Below are 8970 nucleotides of genomic sequence, written 5' to 3'. Positions count from 1 at the left end.
TTTAACAAACAATCATTAACATGTCCCTTTTTAGGCGAGGATATATTAAAAAAAATCAGCCGATGGGAATGATACGTATCCTTTTCATGAATTCTTACTAATTGTCTTTAAAATTGTCCCTTTTAGGTAAAGTATATCACAATTTTCAGCTCACCCCTCGTGTTTGCATTGATTGCTTAGTTAATTTACTTCTCCTTAAAATGTCCCAATTTCAGGTCTTGATATCAATAATTTTCAGCTTGCGATTTGCGCTCGGAATAATTGTTTAGATATGCATCATGCTAATGATTACAAACAAAAGTGCTTAGAATATTCAATCTTAAGATCTCAATATTGAAAAATAGGCTCGCGCTTCGCCCTCGTATTAGGTCGATTTATTTAATGAGATACCCATCATTACTCTGAATTCCTAAAAGGGCGCTTTTTAATTGTTCTCTTCTTAGATCTGAATATTAACAATTTTATTTCCGCTCGCGCTTCGCGCTCGCATTGATGTTCTATACTAACTGATTGTGTGTTTACTAAACTAAATGTAGATATGCCACTGTCCATATATATCCAGCAAAATACAAACATTACAAAGTAAAAAAACAAAACAATCCAAACATAAAAATACAATAATAATATTCAGTGTCTGAATTTGAAAAAAATAGCAATTAAACAAGAGCGTATCTGACTGACTAAACTAAGAACAAATGAAGGAACAAAACGAATAAGGCTTGCCTAAAAAGCAATGATTGTAAAAGAGAGAAGCTCTCGTTACTTATTCTCAACATAAAAGAAAAGTCTGGTAAAAATGAAACGAATTTGAATTCTAATTTTGTTTCAGAGGATGTGACGTAATTTTCATCTGATCATAATTGAATCTATTTTCATTGGGGTCTCAACGAATACACTATAACTGATAAGTGGGTGTGGTGTGGGTGTGGCGAAGGGTGTTTCCTTACCCCCTCTCAATTTAACCACTTTACGAGGTAACACCATCACAATGAACATGATGCCCATGATATCGTTCATCCGACAGATTTGCGACAATAGGCCTACATTGCGTCAACTTAAAAAAAGTGTATATATATATATATATAAGTGCCACTCCTACCTCGCTTTTGTAGGCTAAATATTCGTGAATTATTCCGCGGTAAACTAATTATCGTAAAAAGCCCGTCTCGTCAGCGAGAAACTCATTTCATCCAATTAGAAATGCAGTTCAACACGAATACTGGTGAGAAAATCACTTCAAATATCTTCCTGGGTGGAATAATGACAATGGAGACAAGCTGGTGCGTGTCCACGGTGACATTTTCAGATTCGCCCAAAATAAAAAGAGACAAAATATATCAATAGGCCAACATGAAAAAAGGACAGAAAGAAAAATGCATTAGAGTTAGCGAGCTTTCGCACCGTGACGCAGAACGCTTTAAACGACGTAAAAAATGTATTGTCAAATGCTCTTCATTTAACAAAGACCAACCGAGAAATTTTTGTCGAACATTGATGAATCTTCCTGGACTCTGAACAAACGTCATCTTTGCAATTTTTCGTCAGCTTCGAAACTTAGAACGAGACTCCGAAAATACTCATCAGTTTTCAAAGACCTCCCAGCCGTTTATTGTCGTTTGACGGGCATTTTTCAATACATTTACTGTGTTCATGAATTCGTTTTGCGTCGCCGGTGTGAAAACTCGCAGTAATCACTTTATAGAGAGACATGACTTTGACGTGGAATAAATCGCTTCAGCTTCAGTTGACCCGACCGACTTCGTGCGCAATCCGATACCTGGCTGGTTTTAATCGAAGTAGATAAAAGACAAGAGTGTGACAGGTCGCTCAGTGAAAGTCATGTTGATAAATGTGAAATGATTGAATATTTTTTGAAAAACAATCAATCAAATGTAAAACATTACCATGAGGTCCAGAATTTTATCAGGCTTAAATTTGCCGTGGGGAGAAAATTTTCCCTTATTCAAAGATGATTTATTTTCCAATAAAAAAAAAAACACACATAGAAAAGTACATATATATCATGTATACATATCATGGTATTGGTTCCATGTTATTATCGGATGGAATGTCTAGGCGAATCTTAAGTACCGAAGGGGGCACTACCTCCCTCTATACTGACAGCTCAAAAAAGGGGAAAAGAGTAAAACAAGAAGAGAAGACGAAAAAGAGGAAAGGGAAAAGGAAGAAAAATAAGAGGATAAAGAAAAGTGAGGGGAGGGAAGAATTTAAGAAAAAAAATGAAGGTCACTATAATTTTATGACAATAAAGATTGCGCCCACATATATATCCTTTTCAAGAGGATAAAATAGCGCTTAAAATATCCCATAAATAAGAATCATTTGAAAATATATATTTCTGCTTCCGCTCGAGCTTTCACTTATTTGTTAAGTACATAAGATGCGCATTCTTTTTTTACGATTACAAATAGTGCTTTTAAGCACTATTTACAAGTAGTGATTTTAAACACCATTTGTATTTGTAAGCGTAAAAGCAGTTTTCAGGTCTGAATATAAAAATAACACGCGCTTCGCGCTCACATTAATCAATTAATGAGATATGCACTTTCTTCATGAACTTATCTAAACAATCCTTAATCTCCCCTTTTAGGTTAGTATACTAACCATTTCAGCTCGCAGATAGGCAACCTGTTCATGATTACAAAAAGTGCTTAAAATGTCCCGTTTTTAGGTCTGACTATCAAAACTTTTCTATTCGCGCTTGCATTAAGAAACGTATACCCTCTTCATGGGTTCATGCAAACAATCGTTAATCTACTAGTATCCCTTTTCAGGTAAGCCTATAAAAAATCACGAGTATAAAATGTGTTTTAAATCTTCCGTTTTCGGGTCAGAATGTCAACAATTTCCCTTTCAATATTCCCTTTCAGATAAATATATAAAAGATTTTACCATCTTTTATTTATTCATTTTTTGGTATTATTATTAGAACCTGAGGATTTTGTTTGAATTTATTGTTGATTTAGAATTGCTATTGACTTAACATTTTATAGTCCAATCAAGAGGAATCCTAAAGGATTATCACATCTGCTAAAATTGAAATATCATTCATACAATAAGATACCAAAGAAATAATGAGTAAGGGACATCGACATCTCACATATCACTGCGTTGTACAAAATGTTTTCACTAAAATAAGCGTAATTTCTTTTCGTTTTACATCTGGTTTCGAATCTTCAGCGATGTGCTTAATGTTTGATTTTTCTATTTTTATTCTAATCTGTTTTTTTGGTAGACTTCCCCTTTAAATAAAGAATTAAATGTTGTAATTCACCTCTTTCTCTCTCTATCACCCCAAGACAAATATTTATTAATTGGGACTCGTTTCTATTTAGTTAACACCAAATCGAAGCCATTTACGCAACTGATTATCAATTTGATGATTTAACTCATTCGTTTAATATACACTCTAAATTCCAAGGATTTTAAATAAATACAAATCGGCTGTGGATAGTGACCAGCCGAATGTTGGATTTATTTCAAATCTTTAGGATTAACTTCCAAATCTCAAAAGATTTAAATTCAAATTTAAATCTACACAGTTTTAAAATAAATATAATATTCGGCTGGTCACTATTCACAGCCGATCTTGATTTATTTTAAATCCTTGGAATTTAGAGTGTTTGTTGACAGTCGATTTATTAACAAACCATTAAATTAAAAAAAAATCAAACAGGCAACGATTGATACCTCCTCCACAACCCCCCCCCCCCAAAAAAAAAAAGAGAGAGATAGAGAAAGAAATAATAATACGTAAACTAAAATACATAACATAAATTAAATAAATAATGAAATAGACAAAATAAACAAGGAATAAGGAAAAAGAAAGCAGACGATTTGCAGACGATATACGCACCTAATCATGATGAATCATAATGATCGATTATGATTTTGGCGGGTAGATGTGTCTAGATGATTTTCTTATTCACTTCTGACTCTCATTTTATATACCATTTTTTTGTGGACGTTCTAATGACCAATGGCAGTGTTCACCGGGGAAACAGACCGAGACAAGGGATTCCGCCTAGGATTTCTGGGATATTTTTAACGAGTCTGCGTCTGGAATATAGAACTAACTAAAATGATGTCGCGAAAGGAAAAACTATAACTAAATTTAGATTCTATATTTGGGATTGTATAGATGAAAAATAAATGTTTAAATAGAATTGTAATCATTATTTAAAATCAAAATAATGATAGATAATGTTGGAGGTCACAGGATTTATAAGATTTAATTGTTGGAGTTCATTCACCTACACGATTGCAAGATCTAAAAAAAATATATTTACATAGTTAGTATTTACATTCTATATTTATTTGATAAATAATCATTGATATTACTATTGAATCGTTGGGTGCTCATGAATCCTTACAGGTCTTCACATTGGCTTTAATCTTGACCATCAATCGTCTAGTTAAAAATATCTTCGTTAGTCTTTGTATTTCATGTTCTATATTCATGTTGATGTTAATGATGTCTTATAAAATGTCCTTTTTAATGCAAATGTTAATTTTGTTAAAATCTAAAATAGAATTAAAATGAAATAACAAGAGTTTGTTCTCCGTTGTCTAGACCTGTATTTCCCATGCACTTCTTGTTCAGTTTCATCTTGTTTCCACTTGCCATCAATCCTCCTTTCTTCTTCCTTTCTTATAGGTATATTCATTTTAAGAAGCTCAATGTCAATATTTTCAATGCTTTGCCAACCAAGTTTTTAATCTTGATTTTCACTTTTTGTTTTAATATGTTAGCAGTTCTTTCTTTTCTTTCTACTTATGTGCGCTAGTCCTCTTTTGCAAAGATTTTTTTTCCTTCTAGAAATTGCTAATTGTCGATGGGCCAGCTTCATGTCGAATCAATCTTATTCATTCTCATGAATTTATGGAATTATATTTCGTTATATTTTGTTTTATCATTTATTTATTTCATTTTTTTTTTTTTTTGGGGGGGGAGTTCAGTTATCATACAATCCTCTCTTGCAAAGTGTTATGGAGGAGTCCACCCAACAAAAAAGTTGAATTTAATAAAAAGAGAAAATTTGACCTATATAGCTAAACGCTGAAAATTTCATCAAAATCGAATGTTATGATATTTTAAACTTTTGATTAATTTCACAAAACAGTTACATGCACATCCTGGTAGGTATGCAAATGAGGGGACTGATGACATCACTAACTCACTGTCTCCTTTGTATTCTATTATGGTTTTATGAAAAAAAGATATATTTTGATTTTTCCCATTGCAATGTAAAACAAAGTTTTAATGTTCCCTGAAATGTGAAATTGCCATTGGCTTTACCTTTCGTTATTAAGTCAAGAGAGTCCTTATTGTCAAATCTGTAAAAATTGAAATTTTGTATATTAAAAAAAAGTAACAAATAAAAGAAATAGTGAGTAAGCCACATTATCAACCCTTTCACTTACAAGCCACTGAGTTGTGCAAACTGTATTGTAAAAGAGATAAGCGAAATTTATAATTGTCATATGTTTCTTAGTTAACGTCCAATTTTAATGAAATTATCAGCATTATGCTTGTTTGACTTCTCTCTTTAAATAATCAAATAAACATTTTTTTTCTTGGGGTGAACCTGAGCTGTTATCTCATTCAGAGTCGTTGTGAATGATGTTATAAATTATTGAAAGAATATTATGATAATACAAAAATATGTCTCTTAAATATGTCAATGTACCAATAAAGGCAGATTCTTTGAATAATACTGATACAGCCCGGAATTTACAATGGGCTTTATTTATACAGAAGAAAGAAATATCAAAGTAAGAATGGTTCAAAACATTTTTAGGAACATACAGTAAACAACAGAGAAAAAATGAACAAAATTTGTAAACAAACAAAAAGCAAAAAAAAAAAACAAAAAAAAAAAACAAGAACAAAAACAAAACGCAGAGACTTGACCACTAGCCCTCAACCTCAACTAAAAGAAAAAGAGTCGTTGCTCTACTGAGGAAGGTACAAAAAAGAAAAAATAAACTGGCGAGAGCCAATTGCATTGTCCCTCGCGACACTACTGTCTAGTCGAAGTTACCAAACGGAAATGAATTGTCAGAATTTAGAATGCGATCTTTATCCCACTGTCTTTTACTTTCTCCGGCTCTCTCCCACATTGTTTGGCCTTTAAACGATTCTTGAAATAAATGATTTAGGTCTAGAAGCCCCTGGATAAGTTTTGACCCTAATAAATCGTCCTATTTCAGCTTCCATCATGCATATTTTGCGCCCGATTTAATGTAAAGCTCTATTTTAAGTTCCCTCCTGAAATTACAAAATTTTCTTGCTCAGTCGCTAGCTCCCAGGCAGAAAATTTGAAGTCTCCATAAGTATAGTGACAACAGCTTTTACAACTTTTAAAAATTCACAACTTTCTCATTGTTGGTCCGATGTTGTCAGGGGTGAAGTGATTTCTGATTGATAAGATAAATATTTAGGTTTTATTTTTCAGCAAGCGAGCGGTTTGGAAAAAATTCAAATCTGAAGTTGTAAAACTCGCTTTATTACTGTAAAAAGTGCATTCTTGCGAGATGTTGCTAGCGCGAATAACGAGCTTAAACTTTTGAAAATTTCATGTAATAAGACATGAAAGTAAATATTCCGAGCAGTTTTTGTATCATGAAAAAAGATGTGTGCCTAACTAAAGAATTAACGCGAGCGCGAAGCGCGAGTTGAAAATTTTAATATACTGACCAGAAAAGGAACCTTTTAAAGACTGCATTTAGTGACTCATGAATAGGATAGGGCCTACATACCTCACCAATCGAACAATGCTAGCGCGAAGCGAGAGGTGAAAATTCATGATATTCTAACCGGGAAACTGGACATTCTAAGCATTTTATTTGACCATGAACAGGACGAATACCTTATACTAAACAATAATTCATGAGAGCGCGAAGCGCGAGCCAAAAAAATTGTGATTTTCTTACCTAAAATGTATTATGTTTTACTTCAAAAGGTATTTCTTTAAAAAAAGGGCACATTTCATTTTGAAAAAAAGGCATTCTACATTTTGAAAAAAGTGCATTTTTTTCCTACGGGGAATTTTTGGGGGCACTTGCCCCCCCCCTGCCCCCTCGGTTCCACCGCACCTGGATATTGTTCACTATCTGCTTGTCTCATTTTTTCGTCGCCCCAAATCAACTTTCCATTTGGGTTTGGGGGCCCCCTTAAATTTACTCTTGGAAAAATAAAAGATAAAGGATCTTTATCTCATGATGTATCTGTATGATTTAGAAATGGCAGCCCCTGTTCATGGAGCACCCGGTCAGAGCGGGAAAGTAAGAATAGTTCATTTTGAGCCCGAGGTAGATCGTCTGGTTCGTTGACATCAAGTTTCTTTCCGGGTTGACCGGTCCGCCATGCGTTCAACTTCCGGGCCAGACGAATGTTTGCCTCTAAATCGACCGTTTCGTCGCTATTAACCTTTCCGCCAGTCACCCATGTCACACCGAGGTGCATGCACCATGATGAAAAGGCCGATAGTAATGATAGAATAGGTATTTTTTTGTTTTTGATAGAGTAGGTTTTTGTATTAAATGGGAAGTTCACCCAGAAGAAAGGTTTGTTGTAAAAATACCTGAAAAATATATTGTTGAAGGTTTGAGGGAAATCCGTTAAGAAAGATTAAAAAAGTTAATGGAGTTTGAGGTTTTTAATTTATGACGTCATACATATACGAGCATTTGCCCCCTATGTTAAAATGCGTCCATTTTCATTTTTTTTATTGTTCATGATATGATGGCCGACTACATGTATTTTTTTTCTTTCAGGTGAAATAATTTGTTTGTTGATATACTAAAGGTATTCATGTTTTTTAAAAAATAAACCTTTAAGTGAGTGAATTTGAATGAAATCTAATTTCAGTTTTGAGAAAATTACATTTCAGTGCCTTTTTTTACAACTCGATATATGGGGAAGCTGCTCGCACATGACGTCACATATAAAAAAAATAGTATTTTTATAACTTTCTCCTTCTTTGATTTTTCTTAAACCTTCACCAATATTTTTTTTTTTTTTCTGCTATTTTTACAATAAACTTTTTGTCAGGGTAAACTTTTCATTTAAACATATCAGGCAGTGTTCTGTTATTTGTATTATATTCATATGTTGAATTATCTCATTGGTGTTAAAAGGGTATCTGAACTCATCTCTCTTGTTACTCGATATGAAAATATATTTCAACTTTTTACAACTTATATTTCAGGAATCTTTGAATAGTGAACAGGTAGGCCTATGTCTTAATGTTTGTCCCTCGTTCGATTTCTTTTTATTTCTTTGGCTATCTAAAAGAAAAAGATCCTGCCTAAAGCAGCAATGTATAAAGTGAAAAAGTAGTGCCCTTTTCATTTTTTTATACTTCAGTCACATTTGCTCTACGGCGGCCGTACTGCGAGTAAAAAACAACCGTTTTAACATTTTTTGTACCACCTACATATAGGTGGTTTGAAAAAAAAAGGTTTTTAACTCGCCGTACGGCCACCGTAGAGCAAATGTGACAGAGGTATATAGCCCAGGAAGCTTCTTCCTTGTTCACGAGATTACATCACTTATAGTTATAAGTGTTTGTTTCTCTTCTTCCCTATTCATGTTCATTTCAATTATTCCTTTTATGCTGACCTGGGCATGTGCACCCTTGTCCACAGGGACTTCACACAATAAAAAAAAAATCAGTGGCATAATTGGCCAGAAATAGCATATCAAGGGGAGTTTTGGTTTAAAAAATGTGAAAGCAAAGCAAGTGAGCAAAAATAATTAATCTTTTCAATACAAAACTCTCAGTTTTGTAATAGATTTTGATATATTTAGAAAATGATATATTTCACGTTTTTTCCCCTTTCCTTCTTTTCCTCTTTTTCCTTGGTCTTGGCATTTGCATTGCATCGAATGCCTAACATTGTAATAATGCAGTTTAAGGTGACAGTATACAAAAACTTATAGAA

Source organism: Lytechinus pictus, chromosome 2, assembly GCF_037042905.1.
Source record: "Lytechinus pictus isolate F3 Inbred chromosome 2, Lp3.0, whole genome shotgun sequence".
Taxonomy (NCBI): Eukaryota; Metazoa; Echinodermata; class Echinoidea; order Temnopleuroida; family Toxopneustidae; genus Lytechinus; species Lytechinus pictus.
Note: the sequence above shows the minus strand (reverse complement) of the source record.